We start from the raw sequence: 18,863 nt of genomic DNA, 5'->3' as shown, positions 1-18,863 counted from the left end.
ATAACAATTAATAGGAAAAACATGTTCATTAGAAGCAAATGTACAAAACTTATACCTAGTAACGTCTTTGGGAATAGAACATGGGTTTGTGCAACTAGTACAAGATAAAGTGACTAAGTAAGGATTAGATGGAGTGTACACATGAAGCTTGGTTTGTGTTATATTAAAGTACTGGATTGTTAAAGTCAGTGCAGTTGTAAACTTCCTAGGTTTTATCGTTGATGGTACTTGCCCTTGGAGGTAGACACATTTTGTTGGACCCCAATCTTCAAAGTCCCTTGAGCACCCTACAAGGAACCAATCATCAAAGAGCCAGGTAAACTGTCCTTGATGCTTCTGAATGAAACCTATTTGACTTCCTTTCTCTATAATGGGGTCATGGGTACGATTGTTATTTTCTGTGAATGCTACAAGAGATGCATTTCCTTTTTTTTCTTTTCATGCTATATAACAGTACCCATGCAACACATATGCATCCACTGAAATTACTCATTTTAGCATTGAATCAGGCACCTGTAGCTGGTAGTCAGACTTCACTGGGTCTGTTATCCCCAGACCTGGGTCATCATATGCAGAATTAGGTAGACACTATCTTGGAAAATGAAGTCCATTAAACACAACATGTTACAACCAGCTACATTATTACAAACACAACACTATAAAACACAGTAAATTCAATGTAAGCCAAGACATAAACATGAATAGGCATACATATAGGGAAAACTTCCCTACAGTGTGGTTATGCTGGGTTCATCCATACCATTATACAAAAGTGTAAACAACAGTAACAGTTTATATCCAGCAGTTTTGCACACTCATCAAAATTCCAATCATTAAAATGAAATTTGGCTAAGCATCCAATTCTAAGACAATTATGTTCAATCACCATGTTCAATGTTCATGTTTCATTGCTTTAAATGTACTAAACTGCTTTTCTTCAAACTTGGCTTGTTTTATAGATCTCATTGAGACTTAAAAGCAAATAATGTCTACAAGATTTATTTGCTGCAATGGTCGCTGACTGTATAAGGCTTTATAAGAAAGTCCCATTTCTATTATATACTATATTAATTGATAAATTTAGAATGATTTTATCATATTTTAAAGTATATACAGAAGGGGATGATGTTGAAGATGACTGTTTAAGAATTTCAGATGTTTCTTTCCCAACTCTTGCATGTGTTTGGGTTCTCATTTTTAATGTAGCATTAATGCTGGTATTTTTACAGGGTGGATATGGTTATAAAACTATAGTTTGGTCGCTTCAAAGGCCACATTTTGCTCTAATATGCCATGCAAACACATTGCAGTCAATCAGACGGAATAAAGTGTAAGTGAAGTCAGAATTTGGCCCTAAATCAATTTATTACAGAAACTTAAAATCAGCAACCAGGATTGTACCCAAAACAATCAGATTAGCATAGCAACATGTAAATAGATGACACTGATGCCTATTTACCACAGAAGTCTTTTCTGTGCTTGTTAAAAGAAATTAATCATAAACTTGAATGAGTTTGAGTACTTATCACAGCTTTAGATAATAATTTCTGACAGTTAATCAAATGTAAGAACTTTATTCAGTAGGTAAAGTAAGGAAAATAAGCCTTGGTATAAACACATCAGACTATGAGCGAATCAGGTGAGGTCATACCAAACAAGATTTGTGGAGTTAATGAGGAAGTAGTTTTGGAGCAAATCCTCTTCTTTATCATTCTGAATATCCTGCTTATCGTGTATATTGTTATTGCACTGCTGGCTACCTTAAGGGAAAGGCCTGAAGGATATAATTGCTTGAGGAATTATTGTCATTACACATTTACCGAGTCATTCTTAACTGTGACCAAAGGAAGAAATTATTTTTATTAAAAATTATTGTTGTTTTTATTAATAATTAATTATTAATATTATTATTGTTATTATATTATTTTATTAATGTTATTATTTTCCTGGAGTCATCCAGACCAAGAGATAAGAGAAAGCCCAACTATACCCAGTGAGGTCAATTGGAACAGGATTTGCCCCACCGTGTAAACGTTATTTATTTATTTTAAGATATAGGTTGACAAAGCAGTAGTTTTGAATTCAGATAAGCTGTGAGTCAAGTTCCAGAGGAAAAATAAACTAATTGTAGATCCAAAGGCATTACAATTTGTGCTATATTCAGTTTGAATATGATATTTCATGCACTAACTTGTGTATTGATTAAGACACAAGACACTAGAACACAATTGTCTCAGGGTACAGTTTGTCTCAGTTTGATAACTTCTCCATATTATCATTGTTCAAATGATGATTTTGAAATGTATTCTGATTATTTGCATTCTTTTGTGTCTGTTATATTTGACATTGATTCTCTTTTAATATCCATATTTCTCCAACTCTCCCTACTTTAGAAAAGCTACATCAAGGTGATTTTAATTATGTTCAGTTTGGCCCTACAGTTATTATATCACCTCCCACATCCCTCTCCATCTCTTTTTTTTTTTTTAATTGGATCCCCCAGTTTGCACTTATCTGTTCTAATTTTAAGGAATTTAATTTGTTATTACATTGTACAGTGCCTTAATGAGGGAAGAGAGCTTTATGAATAAAATTATTACTAATAGTAGTACAATGTTTATCGAGGACTGGTTTTACATATATAGACATCACAATGTTGGCATTAATGGTGTAAAGTACATAAGCAGAAAAGGTTAAATGGTTGTCGCTATTAGAAAACAATAGATCATTTTTTTATCACTCTATGTTGTTCAGGCATACAGTAGGCCACATTTTACGAAGTAATTCTATCAGAAAAAACTACATGCATCCTACAGGCCTGATCTTGAGGGGTGCTGTCACAACCTCTTGAAAGGTTCTGGACAACTTTAGCCCCAGTGACTCACTGGGAGATGTGGATGTTAAGCGTTTCTGAAGAATAGGCCAAAGGATTGTGAAAAGTCAGTGGGAGTGGAGGGATTTAGGGCTCTTGGAATTTCATAAGATAATGCCTTGACAATGCCAATCAAGAAATATGGACCAGGTTTTGCTCTTTAAATTGGGAACCATTGTCAATAAAATTACACCAGTGTAAAACTGGTGCAAGTGAGAAATCAGGCCCATACCCATGCATGCTGTGGCTAATTGCTGTATCTGAGATGGGTCTAAGCCTATGCCTTTTTGGGGGGGGGTATTGTTTGGGTTTTTGTTGTTAATTTGATTTTACTGGTTTGATTAAGTTAACTTCTTAAAAATGCATAATTTCCGGGGCTCTGATTTTTATAGTTATTTACTTAGTTTAGCCATAGATCCCCTACTGAAGAATATTCAGTTGGGCACACTGTATTGATTTCCATTAAAAATGTATTACTAATCCCTCACAAAAAACACCCCCTTCACTGACTGCACTGTAGAAAGTGACCTGCTTTCTGTGCCTTAAAAAGCAACTATGACTATTATTGTAGTGCAAACAACCATTGTATCATAAAGTGCTAGAGATGTGGCCAGTGATTCTAAAGTACTGCGATTTAGGCAGAAGTCAGTGTTCAGGAATTTAGGGGAAGTACGGTCATAATTTCCAATGCTCTTGTTTCCATTCGCTTGACAAATTCAGAGAACACTATGACCAATTTCCTATAACAGCCAACATGAGTGTTACTAAGTTAAGAAGTATGGAGCAAATATACATAGGGGACACCACAATTCCGAGAGCTATTATAGAGTCTCATACAACTAGTAGAAAACCATTTTCTTGTAGTTATCTTATTGGAGCTTGGCAAACATGAAATGCTCATCATATTGAGGCATCGGGGAAGAGAGAACACAGACTATAAAATAACAATGTTTGACTATTTTGAGTATTTTGGATATTGACTTTACTGTGTGTTCAGATCTTCCATTGATGTCAACAAGAGTTTTAAATGTGCAACAATTGGAGGACCTGAGTTTGTTTAGTATCCTCCCAGGGCCAAAATGGGTCATTTCATGTGTTTTTTTTCCAGGTGTCTTTGTGTGGCTATATATTCATTTCCACACTGAACTTCCTATTTATAAACCAAAACTTTGATATGGTCACCAGAAATTCAAACACATTGCCCCAGGAGATCATTGAGGCCAACAGCTTAGTAGAATTTATAAAAGGACAGGATGTTTATATGGATATCAAGCATATCTTAAATTGTAATAGCAAAGATTAAAAATAAAAACCCTCAGGCTTCAGAGCATAAGCAAACCTCTATGGAGGTTAGGAAGAAACTTTTTCTGGGATCCAATTATCCCATAAGCTCCTGCTTCAGAGTTTCTTCCGCCTTCTTCTGAGGCAGCTGGTACTCACCACTGACAAAGATAGGACAGTGGACTAGATGGACCACTGCTCTGATCCAGCAAGGCAACTCCTATGTACAAAGTTATTTCAAGTATTTAGATGTCAGTACATGACAGTTAGGGAGTACTTAAAGATCATGGCAAACACCACACTACTGCTCCACCATGACCTAGAACACCCCCCCTCATCACCGACTAAAATAAAGAAAACTCTTCTGGTCTCGGACCACAGCCCTCCTTGCAGAAGGTAAGGATGTTTGCAGAAGACGGTCTGAAGCCTGAGTGACTGCCGACTTTCCAAACAAAAATCTAATCAACAACCCAACTGTGCAAGTGCCAGGCTTCTCCTCCCCACAGTGCATATGGACAGCTGTACACCATATCTGCACCTGGCATGGAAGGTGGGCATACTTACTCCATAGATGGAAAGTGAGAGAATTACAGAGAATTACAACTGTGCATGGTGCAAACTGCCAGACACATTACGGATGATTGCGCAATCTATCCTCTTCCTGGAGGTGTCGCAGCCATTCGCATGGCTACCCCCTCTGCTCTGGACTGGATAAGAGACCTTAAGATCCAACTATAGTCACACCGTTGCATTCACTGTTTCACTATCACCATACAAAAGAAGAAGTAGTGCCCTTATTCCATCACAAAAGTAATCTTCCAAATATTGCAGAGACAAACAGATGCAGCCCATCTTAGATAATAAACTACTTTCCATCCCTCATATTTCAATCATTTTTAAAAGAATCCTATTTCTTGCTGAAGTTCTTCAATGTGGAAAATATCCTGCCAGTTCAGAGACGCTTTCTTATTTCTTCATGTAGTGCTGTATGATGGTTGTAAATTATCAGCATCAACACTTTGTAGGAAAATGCAAAAATAAAGGCATAACTTCTGCTGACATCAAGCCATAAAATATGTTTTCTTGATAACTAGAGTTGCATTTTTATGTGTACATATATATATAAAACATCTGATCCAAAACCTTTTCACATGTAAAAATGACATTAAAAGTAGAAAAACAGTTTCTAATCCATCTACTTGCATTGCCCCAATCTCTATTGCATCGGGGTGCCACCTGAGTTAAATCTCAGTTATGTTTGGTTTAATTTAATTAGACAACCTTTGCCTAGCATTCTTCTTTCCACGTAGATGTCACGTCTGTCTATGGTTAATTTGTTCACTCTCCGCAGTCAAGAGCTCCCATATGAGAGTTTGTAAGCCCCAGGAACAGTTATGTTGTAGTGTGTATTAAATATCTATAATTCTAAGTTGGAGCTACAACTTCAACATTAGATTTGGGGAGAAATGCAAATCACTTGAGCTTCATTCTCTTAGTTTGACACTGAACCTCCATAATTGACACATAATTTATAGTTGCTTGCTGTATATGATCATGTGGATAACTAAGAGGGAAGACAGAATGAAATTATAGTACTGCTCCTTAGGTCTGGCCAACCAGACTACTTGTCACAGGACCTAAGGCGGTTGTAGAGGTGGCTCTACACCACCTTTATGCACTCCTGGCCTTGAGGCAAGCCAGTTTAGCCCCCAGCAGAAGTTAGAGCAACTTACTGATAGTTGTAATTTAAACCAATACATAATGGGTGACATGGGGCTGTTACAAAGCCAAAGATCAAGCTAATGAAACAAGAATCAGGCGGTAGCCGTGTTAATCTGTATCTACAAAAACAACAAGGAGTCTGGTGGCACCTTAAAGACTAACAGATTTATTTGGGCATAAGCTTTCGTGGGTAAAAACCTGAAGAAGTGAGGTTTTTACCCACGAAAGCTTATGCCCAAATAAATCTGTTAGTCTTTAAGGTGCCACCAGAGTCCTTGTTGCTAATGAAACAGCATGCCAATCTTGCCTTCTTCCTGACCATACTCCCTTATGTTGAGGGCTACTAAGGGGTGGGCAACTATGCTAGTTATATACCACTGCTACATAAGTGGAATCCTCATCTTCCTGTTTAGGGCTCCTTTATGGCCCCTTGTGGTGCTGGAGTGTTGCCAAGTGGGTGGAGCGGAGCCTAACATCTGGTCCCATATGTGTTCTTATTTTTCATGAAATATAATGGAAAAGGTTCCAATTCTTCCCTTGCACCTCTAACCCTAGTACTAATCAGATCTCAAATGGGGATGGATCATGGAAATAAAGGCCAGAACAGAACTCGTGTAGTCTCAGCTCAGTACAACAAAATATGACACATAACTGACATCTGTTTTCATGACGTGTACTATAACTGTTACATAGCTCAAGGATTGTTTTCCAAAATAGCATAAAAACATGGAAAATATTTACATGCTAAATGAAATTGGGCATACCAGTATCACAATCCATATAGATAAAGGGTTTCAGTTTCCTAGGTTGTTAAATTAATGCTTTTGAAAACAACAATATGGTAGATAATTACCTGCATGGTTAAATTTTAGTAAATCTATTTTTACAAGTAAATTGATATTTAACATACAACAGTTTATTTCATCCTTTTTATTTCATCCTTACTTTACACCAGCTGTTACTCAGACCTCAGTGGACCAGGAGCCAAATTATCGATAACATTATCCGAAACAGCCACAGTTGTGTGAATTCATTATTTTATTGACATTCATTGAGGTTTCATTATTCATTAATTCATTATTTTATTGAGGTTGAGATAGAAATAAGAGACAGACTTGTTGAAAGTCTCTGGGTAAGGATAAAAGGGGTAAAAAAACAAGGGTGATGCCATGGTAGGGGTCTACTACAGACCACCAAACCAGGAAGAAGAGGTGGATGAGGCTTTTTTTAAACAACTAACAAAATCATCCAAAGCACAGGACTTGGTGGTGATGAGGGACTTCAATTATCCAGACATCTGTTGGGAAAATAACACAGCAGGGCACAGATTATCCAACAAGTTCTTGGAATGTATTGGAGACAATTTTTTTATTTCAGAAGGTGGAGAAAGCTACTGGGGGGAGGCTACTCTAGATTTGATTTTGACAAATAGGGAGGAACTGGTTGAGAATTTGAAAGTGGAAGGCAACTTGGCTGAAGGAGAGTTCATGATTCTAAGGAATGGTAGGAGGGAGAACAGCACAATAAAGACAGTGGATTTCAAGAAGGCAGACTTTAGCAAACTCAGGGAGTTTGTAGGTAAAATCCCATGGGAAGCAAGTCTAAGGGGAAAAACAACTGAAGACAGTTGGCAGTTTTTCAAAGAGACATTATTAAGGGCACAAGAGCAAACTACCCCACTGTGTAGGAAAGATAGGAAGTATGGCAAGAGACCACCCTGGCTTAACCAGGAGCTCTTCAATGATCTAAAACTCAAAAAAGAGTCCTACAAAAAGTGGAAACTCAGGCAAATTACAAAGGATGAATATAAACAAATAACACAAGTATGTAGGGACAAAATTAGAAAGGCCAAGGCCCAAAATGAGATCAAACTAGCTAGGGACATAAAGGGTAACAAGAAAACATTCTACAAATGCATTAGAAGCAAGAGGAAGACCAAGGACAGAGTAGGCCTGTTACTCAATGAGCGGGGAAAGACAATAACAGAATATGTGGAAATGGCAGAGGTGCTTAATGACTTCTTTGTTTCGGTTTTCACCAAGAAGGTTGGTGGCAATTGGACGTCTAACATAGTGAATGCCAGTGAAAATGAGGTAGGATCAGAGTCTAAAATAGGGAAAGAACAAGTCAAAAATTACTTAGACAAGTTAGATGTCTTCAAATCACCAGGGCCTGATGAAATGCATCCTAGAATCCTCAAGGAGCTAACTGAGGAGATATCTGAGCCATTAGCAATTATCCTTGAAAAGTCATGGAAGACTGGAGACATTCCAGAAGACTGGGAAAGGGAAAGATAGTGCCCATCTATAAAAAGGGAAATAAGGACAAACCAGAGAATTGCAGACCAGTCAGCTTAACTTCTGTACCCGGAAAGACAATGGAGCAAATAATTAAGAAATCGATTTGCAAACATCTAGAAGATAATGATAAGTAACAGTCAGCATGGATTTGTCAAGAACAAATCATGTCAAACCAACCTGATAGCTTTCTTTGACAGGGTAACAAGCTTTGTGGATGGGGGGGAAGTGGTAGATGTGGTATATCTTGACTTTAGTAAGGCTTTTGATACTGTCTCGCATGACCTTCTCATAAACAAACTAGGGAAATACAACCTAGATGAAGCTACTAACAGCTGGGTGCATAACTGGTTGGAAAATCATTCCCAGAGAGTAGTTATCAGTGGTTCACCATCATGCTGGAAGGGCATAATGAGTGGGGTCCCGCAGGGATTGGTTCTGGGTCCGGTTCTGTTCAATATCTTCATCAGTGATTTAGATAATGGCATAGAGAGTACACTTATAAAGTTTGGGGATTATACCAATCTGGGAGAGGTTGCAAGTGCTTTGGAGGATAGGTTTAAAATTCAAAATGATCTGGACAAACTGGAGAAATGGTCTGAAGTAAATAGGATGAAAATCAATAAGGACAAATGCAAAGTACTCCTCTTAGGAAGAAACAATCAGTTGCACACATACAAAATGGGAAATGACTGCCTAGGAAGGAGTACTGTGGGAAGGGATCTGGGGGTCATAGTGGATCACAAGCTAAATATGAGTCAACAGTGTAACGCTCTTGCAAAAAAAGCAAAGATCATTCTGGGATGTATTAGCAGGAGTATTGTAAGCAAGACAGGAGAAGTAATTCTTCCGCTCTACTCCGCGCTGATTAGGTCTCAACTGGAGCATTGTGTCCAGTTCTTGGTGCCACATTTCAGGAAAGATGTGGACAAATTGGAGAAAGTCCAGAGAAGAGCAACAAAAATAATTAAAGGTCTAGAAAACATGACCTATGAGGGAAGATTGAAAAAAAAATGAGTTTGTTTAGTCTGAAAAAGAGAAGACTGAGAGGGGACATGATAACAGTTTTCAAGCACATAAAAGGTTGTTACAGGAGGAGGGAGAAAAAATGTTCTTCTTAACCTCTGAGGATGGGACAAGAAGCAATGGGCTTAAATTGCAGCAAGGGCGGTGTAGGTTGGACATTAGGAAAAATTTCCTAACTGTCAGGGTAGTTAAGCACTGGAACAAATTGCCTAGGGAGGTTGTGGAATCTCCATCATTGGAGATTTTTAAAAGCAGGTTAGACAAACACCTGTCAGAAATGGTCTAGATAATACTTAGTCCTGCCTTGAATGCAGGGGACTGGACTAGATGACCTCTCGAGGTCCCTTCCAGGTCTATGATTCACTATAGTATTATATATTCATATTCAAACAGTATGATGGGGAAATATTTATATTATATATTATTCTCACAGAAAAATGACTGACCAAGTATTTTTATTTTATCACCTACAATTGGTTAATAACATAATAAAAGCATCTTGATTGGTTAATAATTAAACACAGTGTTTTAATATTATGCTTGGCAAAGAGCCGCAGAAGACACAGCATAGAGCTAATTGCTGCTCCCGAGCCTCAGTCTAAGTATCACTACTGTACAATTAATAAAATAAAAACCTTAGGCGACACTTTAAACTAAGATTAGTGCTTGGTTTGTTCTGTTCTCAGTGCTATGCAAATGATCTTATTCATATCTTGGCCAGAGATAAAAATACAACAAAAAAGGATACTAGAAAATCAAAACAACACTGGTGGAAGCCCAGAGCCCCAGCCGTCAGGTGGGTGGGGAGGGGGAATCCCCCCCCCCCCCCCGCAGCCTCCTGACCCTGTCCATGTCCCTGGCAGAAGCCGCAGGACGGAGGAAGCCCTGCCTCCCCAGTAGCCCCATGACCCCATCCCCAGCAGAAGCTCCGGGATGGGGAAGCTCCCCCCCCAGTGGTCCCCGTAAGTAACCCTGCACCCGTAAGCCACAACAGCCCAATGCAGGGCCGGCTCCAGGCACCAGCTAAGGAAGCAGGTGCTTGGGGCAGCCAATAAAAAGGGGCGGCACTCCATCCGCTATTAAGGCAGCACGGCCGGGTCTTTGGCGGGAATTCGGCGGTGGGTCCCTCAGTCCCTCTCTTTCTCTTTGAGCTGCCACCGAAGAGGAAGAGAGGGAGCCGAAGAGGAAGAGAGGGAGTGAAGGACCCGCCACCAAACTGCCGCCGAAGAATGAAGCGGCACGATTGAGCTGCTGCCGAAGTGTTGCTGATCGCCTTTTTTTTTCCCCGCCGCTTGGAGCAGCAGAAAACCTGGAGCTGGCCCTGGCCCAACGCTATTGCAACCAGACTGCAAAATCCCTGTGCCCATCAGCAGCCCTACAATAACAAACCAGGGTGCACAGAGCAGTGCTTCAACCCTACAATCACAGAGGGACAAGGGAAATTCCCTGACTGCAACAGACCAGGGACCCAACCCCGTGGGACCGGGAAGTCTCCCTTATCCCAGCAGCCCCTGACCCTGCCCCAAGCTGCGGAGTGGCAGGGCAAGCCCCTGCACCCAATCCCGCTCTCCAGTAGATGCGCCAGGCAGGTGGGGCAGGAGAAGCTCCAGCACCTGGACCCCCCACTGCAGCCCTGGGACTGGAGGAGCTCTCACTCCCTGCTGCGTCCCGGGGCCGTGGCATGGGGACAGAGCTTTTCTGGTCTTGGGGCCACAGTGGGGGGGGAGGCAGAAAGGAGCTGCGAGGCCGCAGTGTGGGGGGGGGCAAAATGGGGGGTGCTGGGTGGAACAGGGGCAGGCCCCAGGGAAGGGGAAGAAAGGGGTGGGGCTGTGGCAGGGCCACAGGCAGATGGGGTGGAATGGGGCTGGGGCTGCAGATGGAAGGGGTGGGAAGGGGCTCCCCACTTGCTCTGGCCCAGGGCCCCAGGAAACCTTAATCTGCCTCTGCTCACAGCAGTCTTCAAAGTATAACTAAGCAAAAAATTCTGTGGTAAACTACTAATGTATGGGGACTGGTCTTTTAGGCCTGTGACGGGTTAGATCACAGAACCCCCCTTGCGAGCTGCCACCTGATGTGCCACTACTTCTGCCCCTGCTTTCCAGCCCCATCAGCTTAGGACTTCAGTGCCCTGCCTGGTTTGAGCCAGACTCACTAGCCTGCTGCAAACCCAGACCCAGGTCTGAATCACATCCCCTAACAGCTGTAGGCTTAACTGAAAGCACCTTACAGAAGTGTTCTTGTCTTTAACACTCAGATGCCCAACTCCCAGTGGGGTCTAAACCCAAATAAATCCATTTTACCCTGTATAAAGCTTATACAGGGTAAACTCATAAATTGTTCGCCCTCTATAACACTGATATAGAGATATGCACAGCTGTTTGCCCACCCAGGTATTAACATATACTCTGAGTTAATTAATAAGTAAAAAGTGATTTTATTAAATACAGAAAGTAGGATTTAAGTGGTTCCAGGTAGTAATGGGCAGAACAAAGTAAGTCACCAAGCAAAATAAAATAAAACACGCAAATCTATGTCTAATCAAACTGAATACAGATAAGATCCTCACCAGTTCCAGAATGCTCCGGTTTACAGACTAATCTCCTTTTAGCCTGGGTCCAACAATCACTCACACCGCTTACAGTCACTGTCCTTTGTTCCAGTTTCTTTCAGGTATCCTGGAGAGGCTCTCTCTTTAGCCAGCTGAAGACAAAATGGAGGGGTCGCCCACGGGCTTAAATAGACTTTCTCTTGTGGGTGGAGACCTCCTCCTCTTTCCTATGTGGAGTCAAGCTCCAAGATGGAGTTTTGGAGTCACCTGGGCAAGTCACATGTCCATACATGACTCACAGTTTCTTACCAGGTAGCAGCCATGGGTCACATGCTATCTTGAACGTCCTCAAGTAGACTCCTTATGTGGATTGGAGCATTGCAAGATTCATTGTCCTTTAAGTGTTTCTTGATTAGGTACTTAATTTCCACATTCCTTTCTCCAGGAACTGACCAAATGCTCTACTAAGGTTATTTAGAAATCAAGCCAGTACACAGCCAATATTCATAACTTCGAATACAAAAATGATACATGCATACAGATAGGATTAATAGATTCAGTAGATCATAACCTTTACATAGATATGTTACGTGGCATATGTAGCATAGAACATATTCCAGTTATGTCATATATATTCATAAGCATATTTCCATAAAGCTTTACGGAGGGCTTCGTCACAAGGCCTTTCCCTGCATCTATGCCTCTTATTTCCACAATCTCATATCCCAGTCTTTCAATCCAAAGTGAGTGGGAACATACACAGGTATCAGTTTGCAAAATTAGGACCAAAAAGACAATGCTCAGAATTCCATATTACCACTGTAATGAATGCAGGCTGTGGAGAGCACCTTTGCCCATTATAATCTTCTGTTACAATAACCTGAAACAAACAAAGGTCTAAGCCAGTGTGTACACTTTAAAAACAACAACAACAAAAAACAAAAAACGTTCTAAAAACTTAAATCATTTTGAATTTATACAAGTTCAATGTTATAATTAAATTCTTGGCAGACTCTATTACTTTTTTACTGATGTCTGCTAGTACTACTGTAATTTACAAATGATCAAAGTTTTCCCAGAGGTACATGAACAAAGACCTGGTTCCAATGTATTTTGATGGACCCTTTTCCCATTTTGGCTTACTAGCTCATTTGAGGCACATCTTTTGTTCAATACTCATTCTTCCCTGCCTTACTGTGCTTGTTGCTCATCAATTTGTTCTCGGGCTGAGACCCAGACACTCTTATCCATTGCTCCAGTCAGATGGCGCAGTCTGTGTTTCCAAGCTGCATCAAACTGCAATCAATGACCTAAACTGATTTTATAGAAAGAATGATAATTTTACTGCATACCATTCACCCATGTTATATTCACAGCTAGATGAACTGTAGCAAGCAGAGCTGGTTACCTTAACAACTAAGACCAACTTTTATTTTATATATATATGTAATGTGTGTGCTTTATCTTTTACTTACCCTCTATTCACTTGTTAATCTGCCCCAAAAAGTTCACTGCCCTCCCCTACTAGAATCCCCCCATCCCAGTCCCACAACCCTGGCTAGCAGTTGCTCCCTCTTCCCTCCACATAGGCCCTGTGGTGTGTTTCTCTTTCCAAAGTCAATATTTGTAGGGGTTGAGCTGATAAGTGAAGGGTTCATCATAAACTGTCCCTGCTCCCCCGCCTCCCTTACCTTCCCCTACCCAGCCCTCCCCTCCAGGGCCGGCTCCAGGCACCAGCTGAGCAAGCAGGTGCTTGGGGCGGCCAAGGGGAAGGGGCAGCACATCGGGCTCTTCGGCGGCAATTCGGCAGAGGGTCCCTGTCCCTCTCGGAGGGAAGGACCTGCCGCCAAATTGCCGCCGAAGAAGAAAGCGGCACGGTGGAGCTGCTGCCCATCGCGGTCGCAGGTTTATTTTTTTTTTCCGCCACTTGGGGCGGCAAAAACCCTGGAGCCGGCCCTGCCTCCCTCACTGACAGCAGCTCTTGGCCTCAGTGAGCTTCCGTGGCAATGAGCTTTATGGTGTATACTTTTGACCATAGTCTCTCTGTGCCTCAGTTCCCCATTGTAAAATGAGGTTAATATCCCTCCCCTGTCCCCCCTTCATCTCACAGGAGTGTTGTGAAAATAAATGAATTAATGTTTGTGAAGCACTCGGATGACATCACTATATTGATGAGCACGATAGAAAAGCCCATGAGGAAATTAATAATTGTGTCTTCAGAGCAGGGTTTGAATAACGTGAAGTAAATAGGGCCCAAGGGCAAACACTGAACAAGGAGGAGAAAATAAATTATTGAACAGCTGCTCATAAGGTGAGCACTGTGCCTCCTGTGCACTGAATGAGATGGGTCCAGTGGAATAAATAGTAAGTGATCATGTAATTAAGAATTGTATCTTAATGCATACACCACAGAGATTGAATTAAGGTTGCAGAGGCAACCTCAATTCTGGCATTTCCTAACATTTGAGTGCCTACTTTGCAACCTTAATAATGTTCTTTTAAGGTCATTTTGTGTGGTGAAGACATCACAGAAAATTCTATTCAGGATGTCATCAAGATGTGAATCACTAGGACCCCCTCCAACTAAGATGTCGCCACCTACCTGACCGGCTCACTGGAAGGTGAATTTGGAAGAGACAGGGAGGAGAGGGAGTCTTTGCTTTGCTCTGGACTCGTGCCCGCAATGCTACGCAACAACTGGAGAGGTGTATCGGCTGCTACTGGATGTGGTGCGAGGAGCGCCAGGAGCTGGGAATCCTGGCCATAGGTGAAGAATGCAGAGCACACAATCATCACTTTGAGAGCTAGAACCATGCTGGAGAGGACTCTGAAGGATGCCATCCACTGCTAATAAGTAGAAAACCTGAAATGGAAGCCGGACCGGGGCAAGGCGTTCGAGGTGATGTGCAAGTGGGACAGTAACCACTTCCTCCCCGGGGGCAGCTTCACACACTTTGCCAACTGGAGGTTCATCCACAGGGCCCGGCTCAACTGCATTCCACTGAATGGAGCCGTCCACCATGAAAATTGGGACAAGCGATGCAGGAAGTGCGGCTATGCCAATGTCCTGTGTAGCTGCGAGCCTCATTCCAGAGCCTCGCAGGAGTGACATAATGCCATCCAAGGTCGCCTAGTCAGAGCCATCCTGCCACCTGTAGGGAAGGTGGCCATGAACTCCATCCCCGGAACCGACAGCCAACTGCGACAGGACATAGGCATCACCAATGAGGACCAGAAGAAGATCATGATGGTGGACGTCACAGTGCCCTCCAATAATATTTTACAAAAATCCTGGGTCCTATCCATCTGGTGGCTTCCAATACTACAGCAACATGTGCTCACTTCAGCAAATGTTTCTACCCTCCTCACACAACATACTCCATATGTATTACATAACATCTTCCCTCTTCTTTAACACTTATTAAATTCACACCTGAACAGCATTTACTCAGAGCAGAAAAATGAAAAGCTTCTCTGTCCTGGAAATGCAACATTCTTGTCCGTTTTAACTAACTATCCATCCAAGGAGGAACATACAAATTTTTGTTTCCCTCATTCCTTAGTGAACAAAATAAAGGCAATATATGAGTAACATATGCCTTTACACCTGACATTCAATAAAAGCTCAAACCAATTAGGATTCAACTTTTAATAATGTTCAGAAACTTTCATCAAAATCGGTGCTGAAACTCCGGAACAGCATATTAACATCAATATATTAGTTAATTTGGCCCCACTTTCTCTAACACCCTCACAAATTTACATAATTTGGACCTATCAATACCCATACATTGAAAGCCCTTAGCAGCATCACACTCTCATCCATGGTATTTAAAGGAGGATATATCAAAGCTAAAGCTGAGTCTTAAGTCCTAATCATCAAATGAGTTTTTTCTTCCTCCTTATCAGCTAGAAAATCTAAGTGTCCATTTCTTGAAGTAAGTTTTATTTCATGCTCTATTTGTGGACTTTTTTGAGCAATGGTTTCAGCTTTGGAGCAAGAGTTATTTCCTTGAAACAACTCTGAAGTTTTCCTGATAGAACATGCAATGAGTAGAATGCCTTTCCTTGATGTATTGTTTCTTTCTGCACCTGCCTCATCTGGATGTCTCCCCAAACCCAAAGTGTAATCAAAACTGGAAACATTGCCTGGATGGTCAAGTTTTTTTTCTGATCACTTGATCAGATTATCTTGATGATTACCATTTTAATTAGTAATAATTGTATTTATTTTACATTTATTAAAAAATAACTATCAAAATACAGAGCATAGTACACAAGGGAAAAAAATACTACAAAATACTTCATTCAACCAAACTACTTCACATACTGTAACTCACAATATAACTTAACAAGACCATTTAGCAATTTAAAGCCCATTATATATATAAATAAAAGGGAAAAAAACCATAGACTTTCTATGTAAATCTCACTCTTCAATGTAAAATATTAGATGACTTAACATCAATTCTAAAAAGTCAAACTAATAATGAATCTATAGATTTCACTTCTAGAACTTCCATAGTCACTTCTAGAACTGTTCAGAAAATGCAGTCTCCATCCTCTGGGAAATTCTGATATTATGAAATAAAAATTGATCCCCAAACAGGATAAGTTGAAATATTACAACCTGTGTTTGAAAAGGATACCTGGAAGATGTTTGTTCATCTACAGACCAATTTGACCTAGAAGTTAATCAACTCTTTCCGTTCATCGAAATGGTAAGTGCACTGAACATAAGAACATAACATAAGAACGGCCATACTGGGTCAGATCAAAGGTCCATCAAGCCCAGTATCCTGTCCTCTGACAGCGGCCAATGGCAGGTGCCCCAAAGGGAATGAACAGACAGGTTATCATCAAGTGATCCATGCCCTGTCACCCAATCCCAGCTTCTGGCAAGCAGAGTCTAGGGACACCATTCCTGCCCATCCTGGCTAATAGCCACTGACATTTGAAATATGCACATGAAATAGATACAGTCACAGAACCCCAGTGAACACTGAAGGAGGCAATAGAGGAGGGGGAAATCTATATCATTGTGGAGAACCTGTGTAAGGCTCTATGTACCATAGAAGATCCATGGCTTGTGTTATACAAGAGGTCAAATGAGATTAACAAAATGAGCCATTCTGGCCTTACAATGTATGAACCTCTGTTAGCACATGGGCTGCAGGCAGAACATCTCGACATGGAGCTCTATGCACATCAGGGATGTAGGCTTCATGCTACCTCCAAATAAATTAGGAGGATGAAGGGGAAAGACCACTCCATCTGCACTTATGCAAATCCAGTGACCACAACGCCTCAAGTGGAATGCACAGAAGGAGAAGGGACACTATAAAGCCGTCAAGAAAAGAAAATGTACTTCAGGTCACCAGCCTGCCCCAGACTGGAGAAGTGGATTTGTGCCTCTCCCCCAACCCAAACAACCAACACCACAGGTCACCAACATAAAGTCCATTTATTACAACTATACTAGCTTCCTGAATTTCACCTTGCATGAATTAAAACATGTGCATGACATATTGGCTCCTCTCTAGTCCCTTTGCAAACCAGAATGGTAGCATTTTGCAACCACACTGCACTATTTGCACAGACTATAAGGCTGTATAAGGTTCAAGGCCATGAATAATCAGTTTCCCAGTCTTTCCTGGATTAAGAAGAGCCCCTTGTCTTTCATTCAGTTTCCTGTTGTCTTTGTGTACTGAGGAGCTAGGAAACAGTGCTGGCTGCACAGGCTGAGAAAGAATCAGTTGTGTAACATCACTGTGTTGCTAATACTGCACAGTTCTTGTTGTCTCACTGTCTTCGATAGTGTTTTCACCAGGATGTTGACTAAGACCAGAGATGGAATTGGGCCCTGTGGGACTTCAAAGATGAAGGCTTTCAGGATGCAGAAGTAGCTGATCAGCACTGACATGCTCGCCAGGTACTGTCAAACAAAAACAGCCCCATCCACCCTCACCAGGTTTCACAAGCCAGTCAGCTGCAACCTATGAATGAGGGTGTCAAGAGCGGCAAATGCAGCAAATGCATGAAGTATTATTACCAGAGATGCTGTACCTCTGCACTGAGTCACATAGAGGTCATTCATGAGAACAACCAGATCTTTTCCCAAGCTATATCCTGATTTACAGCCTATTAGGAAAAACCTAAGATAGCAGCAGATGTCGTTTGGGTCTCTCATTGCTACCTTTTTGCTGACGAATTGGGAGATTAGAAACTGGGTGGTAATAAGTGAGGGAATGTTGTACGGGGAGACTTTAGCAAACCAGTAAAGTGCCTAAAACCACTATGGTTTATTGTTAAAAAGCAACCTAGTCAGCAGGTATAAAATGGCCATGCAGCTTGACCAAGGCAGGAGGGGAGGGGGTTTTGGGTGCCACAGAAAGGGCAGCTTGACCCCACGTCCTTCCTGATAAGAATTATGCTGAAGTGGCTGATACATGCTTTTTAAAAGAGTAGGATATGCCCCAGGAATGTCTATTGAGGTCTCAAGGATGCAGGCTCTGGAAAAACCCACACCTGGTTAATCAATAATCAGAAGGAACCTCTTGCTCGATCATTAAAACTGCTTACTTAACAAGGTTTCTGTAAGGGACATGTCATTGTATTACTAATGTATAAATAAGGGGAAAAAGCTTGAGTTAGGTGGGACTCTCCTTTGGGGGGACTCTTCAGGACTGGTCTCTCCCTCTGGATGCATCTTGTGTTCACCACGGGCAGATGGGCTGTCACTGTGCCACTCGAGAGCCACACTCAGCTTTGGTAATTATCGAGGGTTGGGGGTGTTTTACTAACCTGTTGCGGACGTGTGTAAGTGCTTGAGACTAGTAAAGTTTAGCTTTAAGTGAAAGCACTCTTGTGTTGTCCTGTTTGTGCCAGCCATCTATCGGTCAGACGGCTGTGTCTCCCCTGATTTATTTCCTGACGCCTCCTCACACAGAGTAAAAAAGTTACCAAGAGCTTTGGGTTGAAAGAACCCCGGGTAACAATGTCAGGAAACCAAGTCATAGGTGGTCAGAGCAGGAGACAGGCCTAGTGGTTGGAGTCAAAATGCCAGATCCAGGTGTTGAAACAGGGCCAGAATCAGGAAGCAGAGCCAAAGGTCAGA

This window comes from Terrapene carolina, unplaced genomic scaffold (genome assembly GCF_002925995.2).
Source record: "Terrapene carolina triunguis isolate 2854851 unplaced genomic scaffold, T_m_triunguis-2.0 Scaffold58, whole genome shotgun sequence".
Lineage (NCBI taxonomy): Eukaryota > Metazoa > Chordata > Testudines > Emydidae > Terrapene > Terrapene triunguis.
The sequence above is the reverse complement of the archived record's forward strand: the minus strand, read 5'-3'. Positions refer to the sequence as shown.